The sequence below is a fragment of the Lissotriton helveticus genome, chromosome 3_1, assembly GCF_964261635.1.
Source record: "Lissotriton helveticus chromosome 3_1, aLisHel1.1, whole genome shotgun sequence".
In the NCBI taxonomy this organism is placed as follows: domain Eukaryota; kingdom Metazoa; phylum Chordata; class Amphibia; order Caudata; family Salamandridae; genus Lissotriton; species Lissotriton helveticus.
In genome coordinates this window covers 4,266,267-4,284,747 of record NC_136061.1, presented here as the reverse complement: position 1 = coordinate 4,284,747, position 18,481 = coordinate 4,266,267, and positions in this window count along the sequence as shown.

The following is an 18,481-nucleotide window of genomic DNA, read 5'->3' as shown; positions in this document are numbered from 1 at the left end:
GGGTTACTCCAAAAATAGTTTGAAAGGAGGAAACAAGTCCAAATACCATGAGTTTATAAAAGTGGGCAACGCCCTCTGTATTAGACACATTAAATATTTGGTGTATTAATTCACCAAAATGTAGTGAAACAATAGTGGTTTAAGCCAGCCTAGCTTATTGTAATCTGTTTTCAAAGTTTGAATGTAAGACCAAAGCGAACTATCTACAATCCCATGAAGGGGTGGAAAAAGGACATTGTTGCAACAAGTAACACGTTGTCAAACCATTACTATATACGGGATGCCTTCCCGTAAGCTGGAACAATAGTAGTTCTTTAAATAAGCTAACTACTGTTAGAAAGCAAAGTTAGTGCAGGAATAATAGCACGGACAGGGATACCTTTAAAAAACAAGCCAGATTAAAATCCGAGACAGTGCCGGCTCTGTGTAGTTTAACTTGTTTACAGACTAGGGAGTCTCCTACTGTGGAGTTGCAATCCTCCCCTGAAAGGAAAACCTCATATATTGACATCTGTAGGTGAAAGGTAACAACCAAAATTCATGAATATAACTACTGCTGAGGGGCTCAACTGGATAGTGTTTCATACAAGCGGTAAACTGAAAGAGTGAGATAAGTAATGAAAAAACCCCATGGATGAGCCACACAACGGAATCAGTCTCTGCTACTGAAAATGGTAACTGTTCTAATTGTTCAATTTGTAACTGATACCCCAATCTTACTAATTAATTGGTACTACAACATCTTCCACCCAAAAAATACTGAGGTTATTAATAAACTTAAACAGGAGATTGATAATGTTGCTGTGAAATTCCAACCTTTGTGTATAATATGGGCAGGAGATTTTAATTGTACCATCTGCCCATATAGCTCACACAGAGTATGTGGGGTGGGTAATACAGAAAATCAATCTGTACCGCATTTTAAGCATACACCTCAGGGTGATGCCCTGAATTCTATTTTAGTGGTGAATGATTTCTGTATGGCGAATACCCTGATAATAACCCCTCAGTACAGTTTCCAACTTATCAGGGGGGAACTAGTGTGAGTATAATTGATTTTATATTAATTACTAGTAAATTCACATGGTTGGTTGATAGATTGAAGTTGAACCAAACCCTGTAAGTGACCATAATCCTCTGATTCTCTCTATGAATGTTACAGCACGAAAGCTATGGGGGATGTGTGCCCGATAAAATATAATCATGAGCAAGGAGTTCGGCTTAAATGGAATCTAGTGGACTCAAAGCAATTTGAGGGAGCCATTGGTAAAGAAAATCTAGGGAAATGTATGACTTGCCTAACTGTCGACTCCTCCCCTGACATAGTAATACAGTCCTTTGAACTTATCTGTGCCGATGTGGCAAAAAAATTAAATAAGTCAATTAGGAAACGGGATATCCCCGTTATTAGGTGGTTTAATGCAGAGTGTTCCAGGGCACAAAAAAATCTTAGGAAAGCTCTGCAAATAGTCCCCCGAAATAAGGCTGAGATCAAAATAGCGAGACAGTCTTATAAACAAGCCATTAACAGTAGGAAAAATGAATTAAGAAGTACAGCCTGGGAGGACTTACAGAAAGCTAGCTCCCTCAAGGACTCAAAGAGCTTCTGGGAGATTATAAACCACCCGCTTTTTACTAACAATGCAAAGGCCATTGATTCGAACATAAGAAGCGAGTTTTGGGAAGCCCATTTCCTAAAAATATTTAATCCACAGGGAATAACAATACAAGAGCAAAGGAATGAGACAGTTATTAATTGTAAAACTGCTCATGAATTAAGCCAAAGTATTTCCGTGAGGGATGTGGAACATGCCATATATAAGGGTATATCTCTGAAAGCGCCATGTCCAGACGGGGTACCCTTAGATTTGATCAAAAGTAATATTAACCTGTGGGCACCCTTGCTTTTGAATGTCTTTAAGGCGGCAATACTCAGTCAAATTCCATGGAAGGAAGCAGTTGTGGTACCCATTTTCAAAAAAGGAAATAGGAATGTCCCCACATGTTTCCGGCCAATTTCCCTAATAGATGCCACATGTAAGGTGATGGGGAGGGTGATTCTAGCACGTTTGGAGTCATAGGCTAATGCTTCCGGATTAATAGCGGATACCCAATATGGTTTTAGAAATGGGATGGGCACAAATGAACAGTGTCTTAATCTGTCCGTGATTATGGGGGGCCTCGATTCACCTGGCCTTCAAGGACCTGTCCAGCGCATTTGACACTGTATGTAGGGGTAATCTATGGATGATGATGGGGGAAATGGGCTTTGAAGAGCCCCTTATTACCCTATTACGCAGGCTACACAAATCCACCACTGTGGCTGTGCGCTTTGGTCCAGGAGGTGAGAAGACCAGGTCAATTGCCTCCACGGAAGGAGTGCGCCAGGGCTGCATCCTGGCCCCCTTCCTATTCCACGTATATATTAAAGGTCTAGAGTCATTCTTGACTAAACAGCAACTGGATTTCACAAGAGTAGGAGGTAGACCAGTCCCTCTGTTGGCCTATGCCGATGATACAGTATTGATGACCCTGACGGCCAATAGTTTACAAAAGGCCTCACCGCCTTCACTGATTTTATGTTAGGACTGGACCTCAAAGTAAATGATGGCAAATCTTTTATTATGGTTTGTGGTCCGGATAAAACTAAGACTAGGAAGTTCATTGTGAATGGAAAACTCATTGACAAGGTCCCCAATTTTACCTATTTAGGTAATGTTTGAACCACAAATTGAGTTGGGATTAACTAATTATGACAAGGGCCCAACAGACCAGCAGAATAACAGAGGGGCTGTTTTGTTTAACATGTAAATTGGGACACAAACCGGTCACAGAAATGATAATTTTGTATAAATCCAAATGTTTAACTGTAGCTACTTTCGGGGCCGGAATATGGGGCTATCATAAGAGTTATCAAATTCAGGTTTTAGAGAATACATTTTTAAAAAGGCTATTAATGATTCCGAGTAGCACTTCAACCTCTTTTTGTCACTCAGAGGTGGGCCTGGAATACGTGAAAGATAGGATAAACATTGCACCCCTTATCTTATGGGCACAAATCTGGTCTTCAGAGACTTTGACATTCACTAGGAGTATCCTTAAAGATAGTATGAACCTGGATAATGCAATGTTGCTCCCTTGGTTGCGTTATGTTAGGGATACTTTTTATAAGATTGGCCTAAAGGAATGTTACAATAATCCAGATACTATTGAGTCAGACATGAAAATGATTATAAAAAAAGCATATCATACTGAACTAAGGATGTCTAACCAGGGCAGGGGAACGTTAGTTGAGAGGGCATTAGGTCCCCAGCAATTTTACATGTCTTTTACTTCGCATGCACAATTGCGTTTTCTGTTGACCAGATTTCGACTGGGAACACTGCATTTTTTAGTGGCCTAACCAAAAGAGGCGGACTGGTGGGAGAGACTAGCCCCCTGTCCTTGTAATACCCTGACCAAACAGAGTACAATGCATTTTATGTTGTTCTGTTCCCTGTATAAATACCCTAGGGAACGTTTTAATAAACCTATATTGTATGGTATTAGGCCCTGCTCTTATCAAGAGGGATATGCGGCCATCTTTGGGGAAGCAGGCACGCTGGTCGGCGGTCCAGTGGTGCGGTGTCTCGCCTGCTAGCCTATAAGTTTAGAGGCCCTCTGCTCCGCGCAGCGGACGCACCTCCCCGCGCCAAAGGAGCGCCTAAGGTAAGCCCGTCTGTGCCCGTCAGCGTCCCGGAGGCGGACGGGTGCGGGCGGGACCATTACTTTTTTACCCTTTCCTTCGATTTTAGTCAGTATGCGTACTTACACCACCGCGGAGCTCATCTCTTTAACGGGTGATGTGGGCAACTGCAGTAGTATTTTCACAGGTAGACAGGCCTTCAAAAAGGGCTGCCCTGGTTGTGGCTGGCGTATGGCTAGTTCCACTATAGCACTTTCTTGTAATCTGCCCACCTATAATCCATGCTTACTCCTTAACACCAGTTCCGTAAGCAGGCACCTACTGGACATTTGTAACCTCCTGACAGAGGTTAATCCTCTGTGTCTCTTTCTCACGGAGACCTGGCTGGGAGAAAGCTCCGGCCCAGACATGGCGACAGCCATTCCTTCCAACTATGTCTTCTTTAGGAAAGATAGGCCTACGGGAAGGGGCGGAGGTGTAGCCTTGGTGGTGGACAAGCGCTTTTCCTGTGCCATCATTCCCACCGACAACATTCTGGGTTGTGAGTCCTTGGGGTTTACCCTGTCTCTGTCCCCTTAACAAGCATGTCTAGGGTTACTAATTTATAGACCACCGGGACCCGTAGGCACTTTCTTGGAGGAGCTTCAGGTTGCGGTCTCAGCACTTTGTCTAAAATCGGAACATTGTCTGCTGCTAGGGGATTTTAATATTCACATGGATTCATGAAGTGACGCTGATGTCACTAAGATTCTTGATATTACAGCTTGTTTAGGGCTGTCACCTTATGTCACTGCCCCCACACATAATAAGGGCCATATCCTAGACCAAGTGTTCTCGATCATGTCGGTTGGTATGTCCCGCCCTGGTACCGGTATTATGGTCTGACCATCATTTGATCCATTTTCAGATCCACTCGATGAATAAAACCATTTCCAGACCTTTTGAACATTCCCGGCAGACTGCTCGAGCTTTTCATCGAGTGTCTCCAGACATGTTGGCACATGCACTCTCAGGCCCTACAGAAGCTCTCCCCGGTGAGGCAACTGGGGCTGCGAGCTGCGTGTGTTCCTGCAAACGTGGTGTACCTTTGAAACAGCGTGATTTTACCATTTGCTAGCATCTCAGCGTTTTAAACAGAATTGTTTTAATTGATGTCCTTATTCTTGGGGGGCTTTATAGAATTAAGGGGAAATAATTTTGAGGCACACTGACACTCTTGACATTTTTCTAACGCCCACATTCGGCACTGCCGCTTTTGCCGAATCTCGGCGACGGTGGGCGCCATCTTGAGTGAGGCGGGGAGAGCGCTCAAGTCGCGCCATACTCCCGCCCCCTTAGAATATTTAATCTGCTTTTCCCTCGCGCTCGGTGCCCTACAGAAGCTCTCCCCGGTGAGGCAACTGGGGCTGCGAGCTGCGTGTGTTCCTGCAAACGTGGTGTACCTTTGAAACAGCGTGATTTTACCATTTGCTAGCATCTCAGCGTTTTAAACAGAATTGTTTTAATTGATGTCCTTATTCTTGGGGGGCTTTATAGAATTAAGGGGAAATAATTTTGAGGCACACTGACACTCTTGACATTTTTCTAACGCCCACATTCGGCACTGCCGCTTTTGCCGAATCTCGGCGACGGTGGGCGCCATCTTGAGTGAGGCGGGGAGAGCGCTCTAGTCGCGCCATACTCCCGCCCCCTTTTCTTCCTACATTATGTGTAGGCCGGTCAGACGGCGCAGCGGGCTGGCGCAGCGGGCGCCCCGGACGCGCGCCGAAGCCGCGCCTAAGCCAAGCCCGTCTGCGCCCGTCCGCGACCGGACTGCGCCGGGCGCAGGGCAGGCTGCCCTGTCGCCACATACTATCAGGTATGATAGCACTTACCTACTCTCCCTACGTCCTCTTCCTAACCTCCACTGTTCTGACTGCCCCCCTATTGACCCCCTTATCAGCCCCCTTTTATGTCCCCGCTGCAAGTGGACACCCCCTGCGACAACATATGACGTTATTGACTTGCCCTCCCCCTTAAAAAATTGTCCCACCCACTTCAAGGGAGGTCTTGTTAATGCCAGGTCCCTAGTCAGTCACTGCCAGGACATACATGACCTAATATTAAGCCATGAACTGGATGCTCTGTCCATTACCGAAAGCTGGCTAAATGATTCTTCCAACCCTGATCTGGCTATTGCCCTCCCTTCTGATTTCATTATCTTCAGGCGGGACAGACCTTCGGGTCGTGGTGGCGGGGTCGCACTCATCATTAAGGAAACTTTTCCCTGTCACACTTTTGATCTAGGCCACCTCAAGGATACTGAAGGCCTAGGCTTTTCCATTAAAATTAACGCCTCTTCTTCCTTCTCGGGGGGGCTCTTATACCGCCCTCCTGGAAACGCCACTCCTTTCCTCAATTCTTTGGATGAGGTCCTTGGAGCGCTTGTGCTACAGTACCCCAACTTTACACTATTAGGTGACATGAACCTACATTTGGAATCGCTTACTGACCCCCACAACATTTCCTTTTTACACTCCTTAAACATCTTTGGACTTTCCCAACACATCACTGCTGCCACTCATAGTGCTGGACACACCCTGGACGGCACCTGTTCTAATCTTTCAACCCTCTCCACGTCTTTTCCTTTACCGCAAATCTGGACTGATCATTGTTTTATCCCGTTTGATATTGTTATACCCCTTCCTACCCTACCCAGCATTAGGCGTCCTGCGGCCTCCTTCACAGTTAACTGGAAGAAGGTGACTGAACGCATAAAGCAGGAGTCAAAACCGTTACCTCTATCCCCTAAAGTAACTGGAGATGTTGAAATTGACTCTCGCAATTTTCATACCTGGATGAACCAAATTGTTTCGGCCAATTCCGAATCTAAAAACCATCAGGTAAAAGGCCCTAAGAAAAAACCCAATGCTCCTTGGTTCACTCAGATTTTATCCAAGAGCCATCTTTTCTGTCGGAGATTAGAAAGATAATGGAGACAAACATATGACAAGGCCTCTAGAACACGTTATGTACAACAGAGGAAATTATACCTTGCCGACATCAAAACAGCCAAAAAGGAATATTTCACTAAAGTCATAACTGAAGCCCATCAAAATCAAGAAACTATTTTTACAATAGTTAAGTCTTTCACTCTTCCGAAAGCCCTCATGACTGAAATACCTCCTTCAGAGAGCTTATGCAACCAAATCGCAGACTTTTTTGTTGATAAAATTGTCAACATCCAGAAAAATTTTCCCCCTTCTCCGACTGACCCCTTAGAGGTAACAGATAACTATCCCCCTCTCTCCAGCTTTAAACCTGTCTCCCTGCAACAAACTAGCAAGGCAATTCGAGCCTGTAAATCAGGAGCACCCACTGATTCCTGTCCTCCCATCATTTTACATCACCTGATTGAGGCAGTCAACCCCTGCATAAATGCTATAATTAATGAATCCTTCAAATCCGGTCTAGTACCGGACGATTCGAAGAAGGCCACTGTAAAACCCTTGTTGAAGAAGCGGAACAAATCGCCAACGGACCTCACCAACATGCGCCCCATCTCTTTACTTCCTGTCCTTAGTAAAATCACGGAGCAGTTAGTCCATGAGGAGCTTAAAACATTTGTAGAGGCCCATAACATCCTGCACCCTCAACAATCGGGTTTTCGCTCCGGTCACTCCACCGAAACAGCCCTGATCGAACTTGCTGATTCCATGAAGTTCCTGCAGGATGAGGGTAGGCTAGCTGTCCTCATCCTGCTAGACCTGACAGCAGCGTTCGACACTATCTCGCATGCCATCCTGATCAACAGAATGCGTGAGATTGGCGTGACAGACACAGCCTTGGCTTGGATTTCATCTTTCCTATCTAATAGGTCCCAGACTGTGTCCCTCGGTCCCTATCTATCCTGCGAAAAATCCATCACATCTGGAGTGCCCCAGGGTTCTATATTAAGCCCTCTTTTTTTCAACATCTACATGGCACCCCTCCTCGCTGTGATAGAATTACATGGGATTCTTGTCACGTCATATGCTGACGACACTCAATGGTCGTCACTATTGACAAACAGTGGACGGACGCAGACCTACGGTTCAAAAACTGTCTCTCCGATGTATTCAAATGGCTAAATACAAACCATCTAAGATGCAATAGTGCCAAGACAGAAATCATTCCACTGGGTAAAAATCTGTCTTTTTGTCCAAAAGACTGGTGGCCCTTAGGATCAGAGGCCCCTCCCAGTGCAGTATCTTCAGCTCGGAACCTAGGCGTGCAATTCGATTCATCCCTCTCCTTCGATGACCACGTAAGGATCACTGCTGGTCGCTGTTTTGGCCTAATTAAATCCCTTAAGAAATTCTTTGATTTCCTTCCCATTGCAGCTAGAAAGTCAGTCGCGGTAGCCTTAATTCTTTCCCGACTCGATTACTGCAATGGATTAATGGCCGGAGTGAAAAAATCTGCCCTCAGAAAGCTGCAGAGTATACAACATGCAGCGGCCAGACTGGTTTTACAACTCCCTAGAAGGTCATCAGCTTCAGCAGCATTAAAATCTCTGCACTGGTTACCGTTGCATAAAATAATTCTTTTTAAACTGCTCCTTACAGTTTTCAAATCCATGCAAAACACAGGGCCCCACTACTTTGCAAATCGCTTTAAGCGTTACAACCCCCCGCGTTGCTTGAGATCCTCTGGGACAAATCTTGTCATGATCCCCAGATTTAAATACAAGACTAAAGGTGGGAAATCTTTTACTGTCCTGGCAGCCAAGGCCTGGAACAACCTGCCAGTCAACCTTAGACTTATCGGAAATGAGAACAGTTTCAGAAAACTCCTTAAGACATGGGTCTACCAACAATCAGACACCTCTGTATTGGCTGCCATCTAGTTATCATCTAGTTATTATCTCTCATCACATCCCACTTTTCAGTTATCTTCCGCAGCTTGCTTAGCGCCATGATGCTCCCTTGGGAGCGAAGGTCAGCGCTTTATAAGTACACATAAATATCAAATAAATATCAAAATATCCCATCCTTGCCAGCTGTCAGGGAGCTTAGAGGCGGATCTGGACCTCCTGCATCTTTGGCTGGTCGATAGATTCGAAGAGTTAGCTCCAGAGATGGTCTCCCGTAAAGTAAGCAAGCGGGCTTCCGCCCCGTGGTTTACGGCTTCCCTAGCTGAAATGCGGCGAAGATGCAAGAAAGCCGAAAGGGCCTGGCGTCCCCATTATGATCTTACCGAAAAAATTGAATACAGAGAATCTATTAGACTTTATCATAGTAGCATCATATCAGAGAAAAAGGCCTACTTTGCTAGGAGAATTGAGGATGCGGCAAATACCAGTAAAGAAATTTTCCGCATAGTAAAAGAATTCATCTCACCCTCCCCTGTCCAGCCCATGCATTCTCATACTGAACCGTGGGTATGTCAACTTGCAAACTATTTTGCTACTAAAATTAGTAGGTGGTGGAGAAGCACGTCCACGTCTCTCTCTCCAACTACCTAGAACATAATAACATCTTACATGACACCCAGTCAGATTTCCGTGCCAATATGAGCACGGAGACCGCGCTGTTAGAAGTCACCGATGCCATCAGAGAGGTATTAGACGCGGGAGGTAAGGCCATGCTTGTAATGTTGGACTTGTCGGCGGCCTTCGACAACGTTCCCCACGGCGGTCTCCTTTTAATACTCAGAGAGATCGGGCTACGGGGAGCGGTGTTCAGCTGGTTTGAGTCATTTCTGGCTGACCGCCTTCAAACGGTCTGGGCCCCACCGTTCTCTGCTGATATGCCGCCACTGGAGGTGGGGGTGCCTCAGGGCTCCATCTTAAGCCGCACCCTCTTTAATATCTATATGGCCCCTTTGGCGGCACTGGCGGAGTCGTTTGGTGCCCAGATCGTGTCCTATGCTGATGACACCCAGCTCCTTTTTACTTGTAAGAAGGGTTACAATTTTGATGGCCTGCAGATCAGAGGCTGTCTGGGTGCGGTCTTCGAATGGTTTAAACACCATAGCCTCAAATGTAACTCTGATAAATCGGAGTTGCTTTTTTTCGGATGCCCACCCGATCCCAGATGGCAGTCTTGGTGGCCCCCAGATATGTATCCCCCGGCGGCTGCGTCCTCCAAGGCCAAGAATCTTGGAGTACAGATTGACGATGGCCTTACTCCGAAGCCCCAGATTCTTGGACTCGTAGGGAAGTGTTTCGGCATCCTGAAAATGCTGAGAAAATTCCTGCCGATCCTCTCCATTGAGCATACGAAGACCACTGTGCAGGCCCTGATAGGTTCCCGTTTGGACTACGCAAACGTACTCTACCTGGGCCTGCCAGAGTATCTTTTTTTGCGCCTTCAGATAGTCCAGAACTCTGCTGCGAGAGCTATTTACGGTCTCCATCGGAGAACCAGTGCGTCGGAGCTACTTAAAAGACTGCACTGGTTACCTATTAGAAAACGTATTGCTTATAAGGAGCTCACACTTGCTTTCAAAGCGCTCCATACATACAGAGAAATACATTAGGAAACGTCTGGCTTTCTATTTGCCTACTAGGACATTGAGATCGGCCTCCTTGGCCATGGCATCTGTTCCATCCATTAGACGGGAGAGAATTGGCGGTCGCTCCTTCCGTCACCTGGCACCTCTACTCTGGAATTCCCTGCATGTCTCCTTGAGGAAAAATGGCAAACTACTAGCCTTCAGGAAGGAGGTGAAGTCCTGGCTGTTTGCTCAATAACTTTTTCATCTGTTCATCTGCCCCTGACCTCTGCATCGGGTTTGTTAAAGCGCCGGGACACTCCTCGGAGTAGCTGAGCGCTATATAAATCCGATTTTAACATTAACATTAACATTAACATTAACATATGCCTATTTAAGGGCACCATCTACGGCTGTAATTTCTAGTGCAGTACTTAGTTTTATTAGAACTGCATTTATAATCAGGAAACGTTATGAAGTGTGAAAATGAATCTTATTTTATTCATTTTCTTAAGAATTTTCTTTTTAGAAAATTGTTCAAATGAGGCTGGGATAGTTATGATGATTTTAAAATTGATTCATTTTGCTGGTTTATTAAGATCTAAGGAAGGGAATATGTGAGAATTTTTAAATTGTTTATATATATTTTATTGTGTAAACTTTTATGATTCTAATGAATAGAATAAAGTTATTTAAATGAACGGTAACTGTTCTAATTGTTCAATTTGTAACAACGTGTACGTTGAGTCTTTTATTGACATTAATTTCTGTTCATCAGTCAAATTAAATGGCAAAAACAGTGCAGACGCATTCCGATAATAGCATGGCACTTTTCAACTTTTGAGTGTTTACAAGGTCCAAGCAAACGGCATTACTGAACGTAACTGATTTTGACCATGATACAAAACAGACACTTCATGTTGAAAAATGTCAATGATGGATGATATCCGAAGTATATCTATGGGGAGACAGTGTATTAATGCTGTCATTGACTACTGCAAGAACGTTTTCTAAATTGAATTTGTCAATTTGGCGCAGAAGAACTGCGGCTTTCATTTGCAACAGTTTCCAAAGATCTTTATATGCCAAATAAATAATATGTTTTGTTGAGGGGATACAGGACCTAAAAAGAAATCAGCCGGATCAATGTCACCTGACAAAACAGAAAGGTGTTACTTTACAGACGACATCGTGGAATGTTCCAACCATTGCTGACAGAATTTATCCACTGAGTATGTGGTAACTGTGGAAATGTACGAAACATGGATCAGGTCTACTGTGTGTAAACCCTTTTGTGGTATTTAAAAAACTGATTTTGCAGGCATTGGAGCTTGTTTGTCACATCAACCATCCCAAGGGATCAATAGTGGAAGAGTTGAGTGTGCCATTCTGAAAGATAACAGTTAAGTCCTCAATTGTGTAGTTGGTATGTGTTTACCGTGTGTCATAAGGAGCCAATAATAGAATAGTGAGAGTATTTAGATTTTTGTGTCAGAAAGATTGTAACCATAAAAATACATAAATGTAATCTGTTGGGTCTTTGAACTTCCCCGTAAAGGTGTTAGGTGATGCTCCCACTGGTTATGATTAAAAAATGGTCTCTGATTGTTGGTCTTGTCTAAAAAATGATGTCCATAATGTTGATAAAAGAATAAATCTCTGTAATTTTCCTCATTTAAATACAACTCTTCAGTGTCAAAAGCAGCATAATATTTCAAATCAGAGAACATCGAATGAACGGCATGAGCATTCCAGTCATCAGACTGTATGCCAGGCAAAACCACATCTCCTAATCAAACTTGGAAAACTTATGGAATGTTTAAAAGTTTAGGTGGGCTATGAATATTGTATGATACTTTATCCCAAACAATGCTATCAGCCGCAGGGAATACTGAAATGTTGACAAGGGCTGATCTCTTTTCATTAAATGGGATGATGTGTGAGGGACCAAAACTACGTCAACAAAGTTCACAGCAGAGTGTTCGGGTAAAGAGTGCCCATTAATGAGTAGGAAAAACACAGTCAAAAACCCAATCCACATGAAGAGTGTCATCATAAGCACCATCCAGAACTTTGTCCAGGTGGGACCAGATAAGTCTTTTTGAACAAGGAGATGAAAAGACTGGTATATGTAGGGAGCTCTGCCAGAGAAATGACAAGGAAGATGTTTCAGAAGAAAAGCTATTACTGGCTATATAATAACCACTGGACCCCGACTGATACAACCGGGGTTTTGCTGCATTTGATGGATCTGGAACGGTACGCTCAGGAATGTCCATTATGACCTCAACCGGAGGATACAACGTTGAAGAAGGAGCGAAAACTACACTCCAAAACCAGGGGCAATGTTGCATGTCACAAATTTCATGACTTCTGCTATGCGCATTATTCAAAATTAATCCATGTACTCCAAATCTTTGAATTTCATTCTCTTTTATTTTGTTTTTACCACACATGATTTGCATTTGCGTTTTTCAATTTTCTCATGCCATGGATATGCAAATCCATGCCTTGTTCCAGGCACACCAAAAAACGTAAAACATCCTTAGTTGCTAGTTGTTATGTTACCCAATGCATTTCGGGCTCAAATTAGCCCTTCGTCAGGGGTTCACTACAAAATAAAAAAACGTTGCTGTTACAATTTAGCCACAACTCACTGCATTACACATGGCCAACATTGTGCCAGATGTCAAATGCACCATTATATAGTGCTTACCCTCTAAACCTGGTGCTACAATGCTACCATGGTTTAACACAAACGATCCTTGAATCACCCTTGTTGTTCCATATGCTTGAACCTCCCTTCACCTAACTTAACGTACAGACTAAACTCCCCGGTTGACCTCATCCCTCCTCCTCGCTTTCATGCTGAAATCACCCCAATAATCCACCTCACTAGTTCATACCTTCGCAACTCCCTCCGGTGCTCGAACTTAACTCCACCATTTTTTCTCGATGGCTGCATTAAAATGCGCGCCATCATTACCAACTCATTTAACTGCTCGAAAGTTGCCCCACCCCTTTGACTACACCTGTTGTTTCGCATTCGATGAATGCTAATTGGATGACTCCTGCCTTCAATCCCCATAATGCACCTCGTCTTGATTTACCCAAACCAACCAAGTTCAGACCCCGTCACGTCCAACCAGTTCATTATGTGTCTGTACTGTTCACAATTCACCGGATGATTCGAACTTTGCCCTGCCCGCCCTGTTGTTCCAGTGAGCACGCAATTGGTAATATCGGATCAGATGGAGTGATAAGCATAAAATTTGGTGTGCACGGCATTTCTCGATAACTGTATTAAACTCAACTGGAGGAGAAGCATACTCAATATCCGCAGTAGTGGATGTGGAAGGTAAAACAGCCAATAAATCACTTGAAGTTTCCATCTGCCCTTCATTAAGTAGGGAATAGTCGAAGAAACAGAAGCTTGATTATTTAAGCAAATGGTCTTGGCGTGGAATTTTTGGAGGCATACTATTCAGTATCAGCCATATAGTTTAGCTAGACATTTTTGATTGAAATGTGACGATTCTCCTTACGACCAGTTAGCAGAGGCATAATCACAGTATGGGTGCCTTTCAAAACAAGGACTCTGGCTGGTGCATGGTATGATGGACCAAATTCCTTCTTGTTCTCCACCTTCTCTAGGACGAAATCTCCAGCTTGAGGAAGCCAGCAAAAAACTGGAATCAGCATCGCTACATCTCTGGAAGAGGGAAAACGGGCCTTTGCGTGTGAATCACAAGCCTTTTGTAGAGCCTGCAGCATCGCATAGTGGATATCTACGTCAAATGTTGAGGAAGCCACCACAACATCTAGACCATCAAGGTCTGGCCCAACATTTCAATGTCAAAGAGCATTTTGTATGTGGTCCGCCCAACCAGAGATCTTGTAGGGAGATTAGTTAGTGCACGTTGGACTCCATAGAGATGGGTCAGCCAACCCCTGCCAGTAGCTAAGACTCTATCCGTCCAAGATTGCTTTAAGTCACGGTTCATCCGCTCCACAAAAGAATCGCCGCCAGGCTGATATGGAGATGCATATTGCACCTGCACCTGCACCCCCAGAGACTTCATCGCATCCCAATAAGCCTTAGAGGCAAATGCCGGGCATTGGTCAGAATGGAAGATGTCCCGGGAAAACGTCCTGACAAAGACATGCAAATCTTTTATGACAGTAATAGCGTCAGCACTATGTTGCAGTGAAACCCAAAGGGATCTAGTGCATAAATCCACTGCAACCAAGATATGTTTAAAAGCAGTGTCAGGTGTCAAAGGACCACAGTGATCACGACACATACAACCAAAAGGGTTGATTTGAAATGTAAAGTTGAGTATGTGGTGGACGTGCAACAGTAGAAGGCTTAATATGTTGACAAATGTCACAAGAAAGAACATATTTACGTGCCTGTTGATATAAACCACACCACCAAAAAAGTTGCTGTAAAAGAGAAACTGGCGCAGTTACTCCGGCATGAGCAGAAGCCAGCAATGATCAAAACAAGTCTACGGTCCTTATTGGGAATCCGCCGATCCCCAATGGAAGGAATAGTTACATATGGAACTTGATCAGGAGGCAAGTGGTATGTGTAACATGAAGGGACACATTGGGGAAACTCTGCTCCTTCTTTTGTCGCAGCTATTGCTGCAAAAATATCATCATCAATTTTAGTCTCAGACCTAGTGATTGCTGCTACTGAACACGTGGCTACTGCAGATTTGGCTGCCTCATCTGCCAATGAATTACCAACAGCTTGTGTCCCACACGTTGATGGCCCAAAGTATGAATAACATTTGTAAGGCTCAAATGTTCCTTAAGAGCGGCCACTCAAACCCAAAATGTTTTATGCTTAATTGCGCTACCTTTGGAATCACGAAAATCATTTTGTGTGCAAAAGAACAAGTTGTCATTGAAGGATTGTTCACAGTAAGAAGGAATCGCACACTATTAGTGTAGGAACATCTGCATCGGAAAATGAAAGAGACAAAATCAAAGCACATAACTTGGCCAATTGAGCTGTGCAATATCTAAGAGATTATGTGTGCACTAAGGAGAATATAATATCCCCATTAACAACCGTACCTGCCACAATCGCGCAGGCTGCTGAATAAGCATGTTTGGAAACAATGGTTGGCTTCACAGTATCATTAGTGTAAATAATTCATTTGTACTGAGCACGCAGGAGTAAAGATAAAGGCGGAGTATGAACCTTTTCATATTGTAAAAACTCCTGTGTTTGGAAAGAATGATCAAAGATAAAGTTAACATCAGCCGATGTTAAAGAACTTGCCCAATGTATCCAACATGGATGCAAAGGTTTGGAATTTGGAACATCAGCCTTTGAAACTGCTTCTGAAGCAGATTACGGGGAGACGATAAAATGTGTTTACCCTGAACCAAAGAGCATTCCATAAGAATCTCCATCTGGACCACTTCAAGTGTAGATGGAGGTTGCAATTGAGCACATTTTCCAGAAAGTGGGGGCCAACCCTTTACCTTCATTATTGAGTTTGTAACCAAGAAAAAGTACCACCGAAAAGGTGATGTGAGACAAAATTGAATTTGTAACCAAAGTTTAGAAAATGTGTGATAATGCAGTCCACACGCAAGAGATGCGGGTGCAATTCATTGTCTGTCAAGTATATGTCATTGACGTACAAGAAGGCATCAGGGTTGATCTCATGCAAATGGGACACAATGCCTGCCACAAACACACCAGGGCTATTCTCATATCCCAAAGGTAATCTAGCATATCCCAAAGGCTATCTAGCTATAGGTGCTGATTGCCCAGTTAACTGAATGCGGTCAAATCACAGCTCTCAGGAGCCAAAGAGTTACTGAAAAATCCATTGGACATATCTACGGTGGTTTTGATTTTTTTGCGAACAATGTTATTCACTAACGCAGAGCTGTGTGTATTCTGAACCGCAAAGGTTTGAACTTGACTGTTTAAATGTCTGTAATCTAAGACTATGCAATATGAACCGTCCGGTTTCTATATCCGAAAAAGAGGGTTATTAATTGATGAAACACAGGTTCAATCACACCCTGATATTCTAATTGGGTCAAGATTTCACTTAGAGACGCTTTAGCGTCTTGTTTGATTGGATACTGATGGTTGGGGCACAGGTGTGTAGACTGCAAAGCAATCACATGAACCGGGGAACCCTCGTCCCAACCTGCCTGATTGTTATATAACTCCGGGGCTAAGGACATAGCCCATGTTGAGGCAAACGCCATTTTGTTAACATCAGGAACTTATTGCTAAAAACTAATAAGAATAACAAATTTCCCTTGAGGGGAAGCTAGGACAAAAGGGGGAGGACAATCAACCTTCACGAACAAAATATCATAAGAAGTGAGGTGTTCCCAAAACACTGCTTTAGTAGTTTGTTTAATATCACCTTCAATTTCAGAGGATTACTTTGTAAAGTCTATTTGGAGGAGCAATTAGAGTATCAGGTGTCTCTACTGTAATGAAAGTGTCAGTTGCTTTCGCCTCCAGACGCTGGTGGAGTGTCTGCCACACTATGTTAACCTCCGCCGCGCTGTCGAGTAGCGTTACAGCCCAACTTGTCGAGGAGGAGGGTTTTCACTGTGTGAGGCATACTTTGCAGTCAATGTGGCAACTTCTTCTGAAATGGGACACAATATCAAGGTGGTTCCCCTTGCTTGATGTTTACATCAAACTGGCGAAGTTGGTCACATTTTGCTAGTGCAGACTCGCCTTCTCTGTGATTCTGATGTCCCCCTCCACCAAATTGTTTATTTGATGATTCCTGAAAGGAACGAGGAAAACGAGGATCAGAAATCTGGAAGATCTTGGGCATCTTACTTTTAGAGCAGTTGCGCAAATCATATCTACGTTCAGAAGCATCAAGTGGTAGTGAGACAGCATGTGAACCAGGCTTCTGTTGTTGCTGCACTGATTTTTATAACTGACGTAGCTCTGCGAGTGTAACACGAAGATGATTTGGTTGTGGTGTAAAACCTGCCAAAAAGGGCCAAGTGGCCCCATCGACTGATAAGGGACCTAAACGGACAGGATGAGGAACAGCTTTCCTAATTGCTGATTGTTAGACCTTGTGAGAAGTTGGCCTGGCATATGCTGTCCACTATTCTAGTGGGTGCCTTGCGCCAGTCCAAATGACCCTTAATGATGGTAGGTTTATAGACAAACGATATAGAAATCTATCCTAGTGGTAGCCGTGGAGAGCATCCTTCAGGCTAAGTCCTGAAGGAATGTAAAACAGCTTGTTTTACCAGTCTATAATCTCATGAGTTACCAAATGAAGGAGATCCACACCAGGTGTATATAAAATATATATACATTTATTCTAAACACATCACTCTAGTCTCTTAATGAAACTAGAGGCAAAAGTACACAAAGTAAACTTATTTAACACACAGTAAATTAGCACAGTATATGTTTTGCCCTAGGGGCCTCACAAACCATATATTAAGAAGTGGTATAAGTACTGCTGTGAACATAGAGACAAGGCATAGGACCGCTGGGGCAACCAGGAACCACCCAAGGTAGGGATGCAGGAGCCCCACGGGGGACAAGTGCAGTGTCTAAACAGAGCCACGAATTACCATTGACTTTGATGCGATTCGATTTTTAAGGATTAAGGACACTTAGGAGTGAAGTAGGAACAAACCCCTTCAGTGCTGGACAGTTCGAGAGTCAAGCCCCACGGGAGCACCAAAGTACTTGTGTTACCTCACCCATGGACGCCGGGTGCATAGGTGTTTTTTTGTGTCGGGTTTCATCGTCGTTTACTATTGAGAGCTCCGAAGAAGTACTGCAGGCAACCAGATGAAAAGTGTCCAGATGGAACCAAGGGTGGATCGAAGATCTGAAGAACCTGAAAGCAGAGGGGACAAAGTCTGGGTCACTAGCCAGTGACCAGGGAGGCAACAAGAAAATGCCCCCCGATGTCGGGCGATTTCAGGTGCAGAAGGTGAATCTTCAGCCACGTGGACCAGGAGGCTTCGACAACAACCAGGAGCTGGAATCGAGCTGTGACATGTCGGATGTCGAGTGCTGCAGTATCCAGATTGGATCCAACAAGACTTGGCAACAGCAATCCATGCAGAATACAAAGATTGGCTTTGGAGCAGACCAGCAAGGGAGTCACCCTTAGGAGGGGAATCAGGGGAGGTCTGGAGCAACCAGGAAAGCCCAAGAAACAAAAGAGTTACCTTTGTGGGGACCTACCAGTCAACGGACCAGGGATCACAAAGGGGACCCAAGCAGAAATGCTAGAAGCGGGCCCACTGAACACTCGTGGAGTGTAGGCCCACAATCTTTGGTGCAGATGGTGCTCAGGG